General features: G+C 33.3%; 2 non-coding genes across 2 annotated transcripts; both read left to right on the top strand.

Moving 5' to 3' along the window:
* Nucleotides 1–1211: 1211 nt before the first annotated feature.
* Nucleotides 1212–1285, top strand: TRNAP-UGG (transfer RNA proline (anticodon UGG)). Its single transcript has one exon. It is a non-coding gene; the product is annotated as a tRNA-Pro (tRNA).
* A 189-nt stretch (nt 1286–1474) lies between these two features.
* TRNAW-CCA (transfer RNA tryptophan (anticodon CCA)) lies at nt 1475–1548 on the top strand. Its single transcript has one exon. It is a non-coding gene; the product is annotated as a tRNA-Trp (tRNA).
* The last annotated feature ends 12016 nt before the right edge of the window (nt 1549–13564 follow it).

Raw genomic sequence — 13564 nt, 5'->3', positions numbered from 1 at the left:
AATAGGAACAGAATTTCTTCAATTCCAATCGACTAGGCGTATTGTGTCGATTTTTTTGAGTAATATACCTGGAAATGCCCGTTGATTCCTTATTAACGACGTTTCGAACACAACTGGTACATTCCAAAATAATCGTTACTCGGACATCTTTACTCTTGGCCATGAACCCCCTTTGAGTTTTTAATTCACCCAACTCTTCTATTTTCCGATCAAAAGTGAAGAAGAAAGGAATGAAAATAAATAAATAAAAGTTGCTAACTCAAAACCAAATCCTGAAAGATTTCGTTGCAATCAATTGCAATCAATATAGTAAATCAATATGTATTATACTAATAGTAAATAAGTAATACAATGATTTCTAACTCGATTTAGAATCACAGTACGGTATTTTCTTTAAGTATCTTGTAGGATACTGTTGTTCCAGCCACATTTCTCTTTTCGCTCTACTAGTAATTTAATTGGAGCTTGAACCCAAGTTTTGTTGAGGTTCAATCCACTTTTTTCGTTCTACCTTCCTTATTTATTTTATATAATTCTTATATAATTAGAATTCTAAAAAAACTAAATAGAATTATTTCTTATATAATTAGAATTCATTTCTTATATAATTATAATTCTAAAAACAACTAAAGTCAAGGGGGGGCGAGAGATTAGTCACAGATATTTGATTGTATATCGATCTAATCTTTTTCACCCCGTCCCGCGACAATAACTAGAATTAAAAAAAAGGGAATGTTAACGCATCCGGGAAGAAACGATTGATCTCTATCAATAAACCCGCTAAAGAACCGAACCAGAGAGTACTTAGTACCGGTGCTACGGAAAGATATGTTTTTAGATCTCGCATTTAAAATCCTCCTTCTTTATCGTATTACATACATTATGGTAATACATATATAATCACATGTATGTGTGGTTAAAGACCACTTGTATTTGTATATTTGTACCCGGAATTCCTAATTCAAAATTAAAATTTAAATGTACAATGATTCGATAGATAAGATTTTCCTTTTCTTAAAACAGCAAAATAGGTCCCTTTCTGCCTGAGAATTCCCGCCAAAAAGATTCATTTATTATTCATTATATGGTTGTTATATGATATGAGACCAAAAAGAGGAAATGGAAAGATAATTTTTGTATATCAATAGATGAAATAAGGGTGTGGAAAACAAGACAGGGATTCTCTACAATAACATCGTAGGCCAATTGAAAGGGATGTAGCGCAGCTTGGTAGCGCGTTTGTTTTGGGTACAAAATGTCACGGGTTCAAATCCTGTCATCCCTACCTATTACTTCTCCTTTGAGCAGTAAGGAGGGAGCCATTTTAGTTTTAGATTGATTAAAATTAAGCATACATAATCTATCATTTTCTCATATTATATATGATATATGATAGTATAGGTGTGCACGATGTATTGGGGTTATAAAATAAAAGAATCCTCTTTTTTACAGTCTTATTTATTATGATAAGAAAGCGCTCTTAGTTCAGTTCGGTAGAACGTGGGTCTCCAAAACCCAATGTCGTAGGTTCAAATCCTACAGAGCGTGATTCCGCTCTTGTTAAGTCGAAAATTACACCGAACTGAAAAAAAAAAAAAAAAAAAAAAAATTGAACAGCAATTCGAATTTGACCTCCTTGAATTAAATTAATTAAATTAAAATTAAAGGGGTCAGTCAAAAAAAGAGATGTTAATTAATCAAAGGTCCAACTGATCACCACGTATGTATTGTAAATATGCGGTTACGAATAATCCAGCCAAAGTAATAGGAATTAGACCTAAGACGATTCCAAATAGAAAAACTTCAATCATTTCAATTTATTTGAAAGGAGAAAAAGAAAGGTAATATCTATCCCTAAATATTAATCTCTATTGCCCATGAATATCAATAACTAATAATTGATAATTAACACGGTAAGGAACTATAGAATATATGGAATAGGACAGAAAACTTTGTTTTTATTAATTGTTCGTTCATTCAATTAATTTTCAAATAAGTCGTATCTTACTCAGACCAATAAATAGAGCTGAGGTTATAGTTAAAGCCGCTAGTAAAAAACCGAAATAACTAGTTAGAGTAGGCATGAAGGAGCTAAATGAAATATGTTCTTTTTATACATATGTTTATAAAGCACTTACCTAAGTTTCAATTTTTAAAAGAGACGGGGATAAGCAAAAATACCAATTGAAAGAATAAGTTCAATTGAAATTTTTTGATTCATCAATCATTCTAAACGGTATTCACAAAAATAGAGCGGCAGGACAAGAGTAGAAAAGAAAAAGAAATAGATTCATCATCTTTGTAGTTAGGTCAAGAAAAAACCTTTGGATCTAATACAAGAATACAAGAAAGGCCGCCTCACAAATATTGATTAGTAGAATTTTTTTTTTATTCCTTGCTCTTTTTTTTATCTATATCTAATACTATCGACTACTCTTACTTGTTACTAGACGACTAAGCAATTCCTTAAAATAAAAAAAGGAGGGCTTACAACAAAAAACAAAACCTCTTATGCAATTACGAAAAAAAGTCAATTTTTAGATTTCGCATCTAATTGACTTGCGGAAATATGATAATTTCCTTCATGAATTATTATAAACTTGTTGGATTCACGGGTTACCTGATCTTCCGTTTCTAGCCCCAAACCAATAATAGAATCCCCTATATTATATTCCAGGAATTTGAGGAATTTTCTATCGCATGATACGTGGTTATACATCGACAAGCAAGAAGAAGAAAGAAATTATCTAGCACTTCATGTCGATATACTGTTTGAAATTGCGTTGCTGTGTCAGAAGAAGGATAGCTATACTGATTCGGTATACTCTAAAAATACCTTTGGTACAATATTGACGATCTCACAAAGATTGAATTTCAGTGAATTTCCGTTTACTGATCTCATCTTTTACGGAATCGATCCCCTACAAGAATATGCGGAGCTCAGCATGTCTGGAAGCACAGGAGAACGTTCTTTTGCTGATATTATTACCAGTATTCGATACTGGATCATTCATAGTATTACTATACCTTCCCTATTCATTGCGGGTTGGTTATTCGTCAGCACAGGTTTAGCTTATGATGTGTTTGGAAGCCCTCGTCCAAACGAGTATTTTACAGAGAGCCGACAAGGAATTCCATTAATAACCGGCCGTTTTGATTCTTTGGAACAACTCGATGAATTTAGTAGATCTTTTTAGGAGGACCCAATGACCATAGATCGAACCTATCCAATTTTTACAGTGCGATGGTTGGCTGTTCACGGACTAGCTGTACCTACCGTTTCTTTTTTGGGGTCAATATCAGCAATGCAGTTCATCCAACGATAAACCTAATCCGAATTAATTATAGAGCTATGACACAATCAAACCCGAACGAACAAAATGTTGAATTGAATCGTACCAGTCTCTACTGGGGGTTATTACTCATTTTTGTACTTGCTGTTTTATTTTCCAATTATTTCTTCAATTAAGAAAAAAAGAGTAGTAGAATACTAAATAATAGTAGGAATTCTCTTATCCCATTCGGAAGGATTGCATCTCATAATTATCTATGACTGTTTATGTCTTTAGCATGACCACTTGATGAAATGTGGAGGGAAGCGGGATAAATGGCCGATACTACTGGAAGGATTCCTCTTTGGATAATAGGTACGGTAACTGGTATTCCTGTGATCGGTTTAATAGGTATTTTCTTTTATGGTTCATATTCTGGATTGGGTTCGTCCCTGTAATATGTAATAATGGGATGAACTAAGTTATAGGCATGAAAGTGTAAGAACTCAACGGGGCCCGCCTCCTCTTTCTTTGTCTGATTCGCGAGGAGGGGTCCCGTTGAATTCTTAATGATCATAATATTTTGTTCGTATAAATATAAATGACAACAAATAGATCACTTTTTCCGATGATGTTTTTGAAAAATGAACTCGATTAATTGATTCATAGCATCTGTTCTTCGATAGTATCATCGATACTTTCAAGGTTAGAAGAAAAAAAGGAATCACTCAATTTCCTTTTCCTGGATGACACAATCACAATATATATTTAATTTTAATATTTAATTTTTTTTAATATTTAATTTTAATATTTTAATATTTAATTTTAATATTTCTTTTTTTTTTCTGTCGACCAGATATCAAGCAAACCCTTTCTAGACTAGTCTAACCTTACTCTATTTATTTTAGTATTTCATCAAAGTTTGAAATTTTTTTATAAGTTCATCGCCTTGCTTCTATTTTATATTTATAAAAAAAAGGATTCCTTCTCTTTTTTTTGGTTGTCCATTACTTATTATATTATATTATACTTATTTATACTTATACTTATTTTATACTTATTTATACTTATTTTATACTTATTATATTATCCTTATTACTTATTCGATTACTTTATTACTTATTCTATTATCTATTATAATCTATTATCTATTATAAGTAAATCTAAAAAAATAAAGGGTTCTGAAAAATCTGGAAAAATATAAACTAAGAATAGAAATCTTTGACGAATGGGATCCGGAATTGTTATTATTTCGACACAAGAAAAGGAATTTTACACATCCTTTTCTTGTGCCGAAGGCTAGGAAGACGAAGAATACTCCCTGTAATTATTTGTTCCCCTCATTTATCCTTCCTTTCTATTCTCCGCTTACTTATCTTATGTTTAGTATCTAATCAAATTGAATTTAGAAAACAAAACCCATTCTGTGACATTTCAATCTGACAATAGGGATATAATTACACCCCTCCCATTTAGATTGAAAAAAGAAAAGAAGGGGTAAAGACAAATAGTCTTCTTCACAATATACAGATTTTGAATGCGGTAAAAGTAATTCCTAGAGAAAGAATATAAACAAGCAAAAGACTTTTCATACTTTTTTCATCATACCTAACCTAATTGCCAGGAAGAATTTGTTCTTTTTTACAAATTTGATGTTGATAAATCCACGGATCTAGAAATTCATTTCGGACACTTGAACCTTTTCAAATTGTTTCTTTTTAAGAACCAAAAAGATTTGTGCAAAAACAATAGATGCCAAGAAGAACAAAAGGCCTTGGACACGTAGTGGATCTTGAAGTACTATTTCTGCATCCCCCTGACCAAATCCACCCACATTAGGATTACTTGTTAATGGTTGATCAAGTTTGATAGATTCACCCTCTGAAACAAGAAGTTCTGGTCCTGGGGGGATAATATCAACCACTTGATGTCCATCCAATGCATCCGTTATGGTTATTTCGTACCCCCCTTTTTCTTTTCGTATGATTTTGCTTACTATACCTGTTGCCGTAGCATTATAAATTGTATTGTTACTTTTGTTCCCGTCGGGATAAATCTGACCCCTTCCCCTATTTCCGCCTACGTATATGGGATATTTTAAGAAATGAACATCCTTATTACTAGCAGGGTCTGGGGAAAGAATAGGAAAGGTGATTTCACTATATTTTTGACCAGGAACAGGACCTATCACAAGAATATTTTTCTGAGTGGGGCGGTAGTTCTGAAAAGACAGATTGCCTATCTTTTCTTTCATCTCGGGCGAAATACGATCAGGTGGGGCTAACTCAAACCCCTCCGGTAAAATAAGAACAGCACCCACATTCAAAGCCCCTTTCTTACCATTAGCAAGAACTTGTTTCAGTTGCATATCATAAGGAATTCTAACAACCGCTTCAAATACAGTATCAGGAAGTACCGCTTGTGGAACCTCAATATCCACGGGTTTATTAGCTAAATGGCAATTGGCACATACAATACGCCCAGTTGCTTCTCGTGGATTTTCATACCCCTGCTGCGCAAAAATGGGATATGCATTTGAAATGGATGCCCCGGTTATTATATAGATCATGAGCGATACGGAAATGGATCGAGTAATCTCCTCCTTTATCCAAGAAAAAGTATTTCTAGTTTGCATGGTACAATCATTGATCCCGAAAATTTCTACAATAAAATTAGGTAGGTCACTAGTATAGTTCCCTATCCACGATTCTGCTATTTACTTTTACTGAAAAAAAAAAAAATTTACTGAAATAGAGGAGGAATTGTATTCCCCTGATGGGTAGAAAGAGTAAAGTAAGTACGACTTTGCATTCTTTGCTTATATACAAAGTAAGAAAGATTCTAATTGAATCCGTGAATCATTTTTCAGTCAGTCAGTGAATGATAAATAACTACAAGTGACGGCGATACATGATTTAAATAACGAAAGATCGAATATTTAAAAATTGTATCTAGAATGACTGGAAGGGTACAAGCAAGAACAGATATAATTTGATCATTATGAGCAAATCCAAAATCTTTGTAGATATAGCCAATCATTAGTTCCCAACCGTGGTGCGAATGGAATCCGACACAGAACTCAGTTAATAAAAGAATAGAAAAAGCTTTTATTGTGTCGCTTAAATTATATAGGAATTCTTGAACCCAAGAGTTAAGAATAACAAGTTCTTCATTACCCAAAATAGAATAACCACTTAGAATAACGAAACAGATTAGATTTGTCGAGAAGTGCAAAATCGTATGGATACGATCCTCATTGTGCATCTTGATCAATTGGATCGTTTCTTTGTGGATTCCTATACGAAGTTTTTGTAGATGTGTTTCCGGGTATTCTTTTATCATTTCGTCCAACAGGAGGAGTTCCTCTACTTCTATGAATTGTTCTAGAATACTTTTTTCTTGAATATCATTCAAAAAAGTTTCGGATTGCCTAGTATTCCACCAATTAGTAATCCAAGATTTCAGACTTTTATTAAATGAGAGAGAGAGATCCACCAGGGCAAAAATACTATAGATGCAAAATATAGAAGGGGAGTGAATGCTTTCTTTTTTGCCATTTTTTCATCTGTGAATTGTTAATGAACCCACCTCATTCGTTGACTTTATGTGATCTAATCTTTCTATCAAGCATGACTTTCATTATATTATAAATTATAAGATAAATTATAAGGTAGGGGCCCATGAATCTATTCTCTGTTTTTTTTTTTTTTGATTCAGTGCTTAGTCCTTGAATCTAAAAAGAGTACAGAAATAGAAAATAAGAATCCACTTTGAATTCGAATGTTCGAATGAAATATATATATATATTATTGTTTCCAGATATCTCAATTGATCAAATTCGAAGCAATTGCCCTCTTTCGATAACTGCCCGAAAGAACCGCTTCAAATAATAAAGATTATTCTATTCAGATTTTGAGACGAAGGAGCTCCCTGTCTACAAGATATCAATCAAATATGTCGAAAAATTTTCGCGGGTTATCTAGACTGTATATAGTCTAGAGTCCGGGAATAATTGAAAAAAAAAAAATTATGAAAAATATTATGATGATCAAAAATGAGTGACAAAAAAAGACAGAAAAGTTATCATTACATTTATCATTATGTTATAAGAAAGAAATCTACTTGTTTAGTTCTTAAGGAGCACAAAAGAAAGGATAAAAGGGGAGGGGCTGATTGACAAAAGGAAAGTAGAGAAAATTTACAAGATATAATCTATCTGTATCTAACGTATCAACTCCAAATATTGAAAATAAAAAGTTAAATATTTCGAAATACTTTGATATATGAGATGAATCCATTATTTCGATTTCTTGCTTGTTTTGTTACTGAATTAAGTTGAGTGGTTTTACATTTACAGACGCATAAAAAACAATTTTTGTGGACAAAAAAAAAAAAACAGTTTTGTTTTATGTTATGACTCTTCCGTATACGTCTTCTTTGGTTCGAGTGGGCATTCTTAAGAAACTTCAGTTTAGTTCTGCTATAGAAAAAAAGAGGCTTCTTGTCTTGAGTTTTTTCCTCCTGCCGAGAAAGCATTTATTCTGCAATTCATTTCAAAAGACTTCAATCGGTACACGCAAAAAATAGGCCAATTCAGCAGCTTTTTGCTCAATTTCTCGTGGAGTCAAATTCTCATCAGTACGAGTCAAGGGAACGGCCCCCTGGCCTCTGATTTCCATATAAAGGACACGCCGAGCATAAATACCCTCTTTAACTTCTATTCTGATGGACTGAATATCTTTCATAAGGAATCGTAGAAAGATGCGACGATTTTTTCCAGGAAAACCCCAACGAAAAATACATACTATTCCCTCTTTTCTATCGAATCGATCATAACCACTACCTACATTCCAAAAAATCGTGCACCACAAATAGGAACTAATAAAGAGACCCGCGATCCCATAGAAAGACATCACGATTCCTTGTGGAAAAAAAACTATTTGCTGAGGACGGAAATAAAGATATCAAATTCCTACCAAGATAACTAGAAGTTCCAACTAATAAAAACCCTAATGAACCAAAAAAAAGAATAAAGGCCCAGCAGAAATTGCTTGTTTTTCGAGACCCCACTATAAATTCTATCCATATAGATTCTGATCGCCAACTCATACATACTAGATCCAGTTGCATTTTATTGGAATTGAGAAAATAAGCAAAAAAATTTGACTTTACTTTTTTTGTTTCCGAAGTAACTCTCATCAACTAGTGCTATTTTGATATGAACTTTTAGAAGTAATTCATCAAATTGCTTAGATCTAAAATCATCCCCTTTATATGATCCCCTATACAGATCTACTAGATATATAGACTTTAATTTCATACATTCGTCCGGTACCGATCCACTTGCTATAATTCATTTACCCCTATATCATGTTTACGTATGCATAAGAGGAGCTTTTTCATTTATGTTCGGGGAAGCCGGATGGATGTTATACAATATTCTACTAAATAGATATCCGTGGCATCTAAGTCGTGAAAAAAAAAATAGATAAGATTTGGTCTTGGCCTTGGCCCCATCGAATCTAAAAAATCTTAGTTTTTTGAACATACAAAGATAAAGAAGCCATTGCAATTGCCGGAAATACTAGGCCTACTAAAGGCACAAAAATAGAGGGAATTGTCATAAAATGGGTACCTCAATTTAATATTCGTACCTGTTATTGTTATATTGTTAGTTATAAAGTTAGTTATAAATATATCTTATAATAATTATATTATAATTCGTATATTATACTAAGTATATCTAAATATTATACTAAGTATATCGAAATACTAAGTATATCTAAATATTATACTAAGTATATCTAAATACTAAGTATATCTAAATATTATACTAAGTATATCTAAATACTAAGTATATCTAAATACTAAGTATATCTAAGCGAGTATATATATCTAATATATATATCTTATCTAATAAGTGCAAGGAATGTAGAATTAAATAAAGGGACTTGCCCATCTTTCTAAATGAAATAAAATAGGTGTATGATAAGATAATCCACTTTCTTTATTATCTTACTTTATTCCTACTTTTCTTATTATTATTATTCTATTGTTCTTGTCTTCTAATTTTAATTTCTAATTTGAATTTAATAAAGAAAGAGTTTATTACAAATTGAGAAAGAGTTTATTACAAATTGTCGAAAGATTCGATTCGTTAGAATCCGATCCAAGAACAGGGATTTTTAGTAAAAATAGAATTCTCGGGAGATATAGAAAGATGCAAAACTCTATATTTATATTTTTTCTATATTTGAATTATATAAACATACGCAATAGAGCAAGATAAAATTCGTTTTTCGACAATTCCATTTTATGTCACAAAGTCAAAGCCCATTATGCGGGCTTTGACTTTGATTCTGATAAACTAACTAACTGCCTTTTCACTACAAAGAAAATAATTTAACTTATGACTCTACTTGATTGAATTTTGATTCAAAGGAAAAAAACCGTGGAACTGAAATAACTCACTCAGAACACCCTTTAAAGGATTACGTGGTACGATTGGATCGAATAAACCCTTATGGAATAAATATTCAGCCTCCTGTGAACCTTCAGGTACTGTTATATTCAATGTTTGCTCAATTACTCTTTTACCCGCAAATGCAATATAGGCATTGGGTTCAGCAATAATGATATCCCCCAACATACCAAAACTCGCGGTCACTCCACCAGTAGTAGGAGATGTAAGAATTGATACATAAAATAACTTTTTATTTGATTGATAATCATATAAAGCAGAAGATATTTTAGCCATTTGCATCAAGCTCAAACTTCCTTCTTGCATGCGTGCTCCTCCGGAAGCACACACTAGAATAAGAGGCAAAAAATTATTGGTAGCATATTCGATCAAACGGGTGATTTTCTCGCCTACTGCGGATCCCATACTACCCCCCATAAACTGAAAATCCATAACCCCGATTGCTATAGGAATACCGTTTAGTTGACCCGTACCTGTTTGAATAGCCTCAGTTAATCCTGTCTCTCTTTGATAAGAATCAAGACGATCTTTATAGGGCTCTTCGTCATACTCAAACGGATCAGAATCAATACCATCTTCGTCATACTCAAACGGATAAGAATCAATACCATCTTCGTCATACTGAAATGGATCAGAATCAATACCATCTTTATCTTTGTCAAACTGAAATGGATCATAATCAATACCATCTTTATCTTTATCTTTGTCAAACTGAACTTTATCTTTGTCAAACTGAACTTTATCTTTGTCAAACTGAACTTTATCTTTGTCATACTGAACTTTATCTTCGTCATACTGAAATGGATCAGAATCAAGACCATCTTTATCTTTGTTAAACTGAAATGGATCATAATTAATACCATCTTTATCTTTGTTAAACTGAACTTTATCTTTGTCATACTGAACTTTATCTTTGTCAAACTGAACTTTATCTTTGTCATACTGAACTTTATCTTCGTCATACTGAACTTTATCTTCGTCATACTGAAATGGATCAGAATCAATACCATCCATATAAGGCTCTTCTTGGTCAGACTGAAATGGATCATAATCAATACCATCTTCGTCAGAACCATCTTCGTCAGCTTCGTCAGAACCATCTTCGTCAGCTTCGTCAGAACCATCTTCGTCAGCTTCGTCAGAACCATCTTCGTCAGCTTCGTCAGAACCATCTTCGTCAGCTTCGTCAGAACCATCTTCGTCAGCTTCGTCAGAACCATCTTCGTCAGACTGAAATGGATCATAATCAATACCATCTTCGTCAGACTGAAATGGATCATAATCAATACCATCTTCGTCATACTGAAATTCAATGGGATCCAGAGAGATCATGTCTTCATCCATAGGATCCCAAGTACCTGGATCAATCGAAAGTTCGATTCTATCTGAACTACTCATTTTCAAATGATATCCACAGTATTCACAAATATTCATTTTTGGCTTAAGAAATTTCTTATAATTTAATCCATAACAATCTTCATTTTCGCATAGAACCCACAAATGCTTGATGCTTGAAATCTTTAGGCCTTTCTAAATCATTACCATTTGCGCAACTTTCTTTTAGAGTTAAATCATTACCATTTGCGCAACTTTCTTTTAGAGTTAAATCATTACCATTTGCGCAACTTTCTTTTAGAGTTAAATCATTACCATTTGCGCAACTTTCTTTTAGAGTTAAATCATTACCATTTGCGCAACTTTCTTTTAGAGTTAAATCATTACCATTTGCGCAACTTTCTTTTAGAGTTAAATCATTACCATTTGCGCAACTTTCTTTTAGAGTTAAACCATTGTCTTCACTACTATTTCCACCTTCAACACAAATGTAACCACAAATGCAATTATAAATATAACTATCATTGTAATTGTCACTACCACTTAAAATGGAACTATCAATACAGGTTTGAGAACGAAGATAAGAGTTAATACAACTCTTAATGTGATTATTCCAACTATAGTTAGATCATACAAGTTAAAATCATAGTGGGGATCGTCATTGTCAATCTCAAAAATTTGATTTTCACTATTAAAATATAGAGAATAATTATCCTGATTACTATCATTATCCTGATTACTATCCCTAATTAAAACCCTAATTCGGGTGTCATCAGAAATGAAATTCCGAATGTCTTTGACGCCAACTAAATGATCAACCTTACTGTAATAACTAGAGCTGTCACTACAACCATGAATGTTTTTATCCATATCATTTCTAACCGGGTCTTCGTTTACACTAGTATTTTCAATAGGACCAAGGCTATCCATTGATTTACTTAGCCCACATCTGTATTCTAATTCCCCCTTAGACAAGATAAAATTGAACCATAATTTTTCCATAGAGTTTTCTTGCCTCTATTTAGATGTAAAGTATAATAGATGAATAGTCATTTGATGAAAAAAAAAAAATCATTTATTTCCTATCGGAATACGCATAATGGATACAATCATTAAACTAATAATGAGTGAATATTGAAGTAAAGGATTCTCGTTTGTGAGAACCTGGAGTATCAGTTCATTATATATGATATATGATACTTTACTTTTTTCTTTTCAATTATAAATATAAATTTTCAATTAGAAATAGCGATTTCCCTATGTTGTGTAAAATTCGCACTGAAAAAATTGAAAAAAGAAATTTTTCTCCTATCAAGAACCTTTTTCGTAAAATATCGTCTACTAATACAATAAAATCTCGTCTACTAATACAATAAGTTTCTATTCCAACACGGAACGAATAGGATAGAAAAGAATACACCAATCTTTAGGATCGGCTCAATCCTTTTAGTAAAAGATTGGGCCGAGTTTAATTGCAATTCAACAAACCAACAGTAATTACTGGATTACAAAGTATCCATTGCTTCGAATTCAAATTTTATTTATCTAAAGTATCCATTGCTTCGAATTCAAATTTGATCTCCTTCCATACTTCACAAGCAGCAGCTAGTTCCATACTCCATTTGCCAGCCTCGCGGATAATTTCATTACCCTGGCGGGCAAGGTCACGTCCCTCATTACGAGCTTTTACACATGCTTCTAAAGCTACTCGATTAGCTACGGCACCCGGTGCATTTCCCCAAGGGTGTCCTAAAGTTCCTCCACCGAATTGTAGTACGGAATCATCTCCAAAGATCTCGGTCAAAGCAGGCATATGCCAAACGTGAATACCCCCCGAAGCTACGGGCAGAACACCTGGTATAGAAACCCAATCTTGAGTGAAATAAATACCACGGCTTCGATCTTTTTCAATAAAATCATCACGTAGTAAATCAACAAAGCCCAAAGTTATGTCCCTTTCTCCTTCAAGTTTACCTACTACTGTACCAGCGTGAATATGATCTCCACCAGACAGACGTAAAGCTTTAGCTAGTACACGAAAGTGCATACCATGATTCTTCTGTCTATCAATAACTGCGTGCATTGCGCGATGGATGTGAAGAAGTAGACCATTATCTCGGCAATAATGAGCCAAGCTAGTATTTGCAGTGAACCCACCTGTTAAGTAGTCATGCATTACGATGGGAGCTCCCAATTCTCTGGCAAATATGGCCCTTTTAATCATTTCTTCACATGTACCCGCAGTAGCATTCAAGTAATGCCCTTTGATTTCACCTGTTTCAGCCTGTGCTTTAAAAATTGCTTCGGCACAAAATAAGAAACGGTCTCTCCAACGCATAAATGGTTGGGAGTTCACATTCTCATCATCTTTGGTAAAATCAAGTCCACCACGTAGACATTCATAAACTGCTCTACCGTAGTTCTTAGCGGATAACCCCAATTTAGGTTTAATAGTACATCCTAATAGGGGGCGACC

Source organism: Durio zibethinus, unplaced genomic scaffold (genome assembly GCF_047325235.1).
Source record: "Durio zibethinus cultivar Kanyao isolate XHJ-2024 unplaced genomic scaffold, ASM4732523v1 HiC_scaffold_100, whole genome shotgun sequence".
Classification (NCBI taxonomy): domain Eukaryota; kingdom Viridiplantae; phylum Streptophyta; class Magnoliopsida; order Malvales; family Malvaceae; genus Durio; species Durio zibethinus.
The sequence above is the reverse complement of the archived record's forward strand: the minus strand, read 5'-3'. Positions and strand labels throughout refer to the sequence as shown.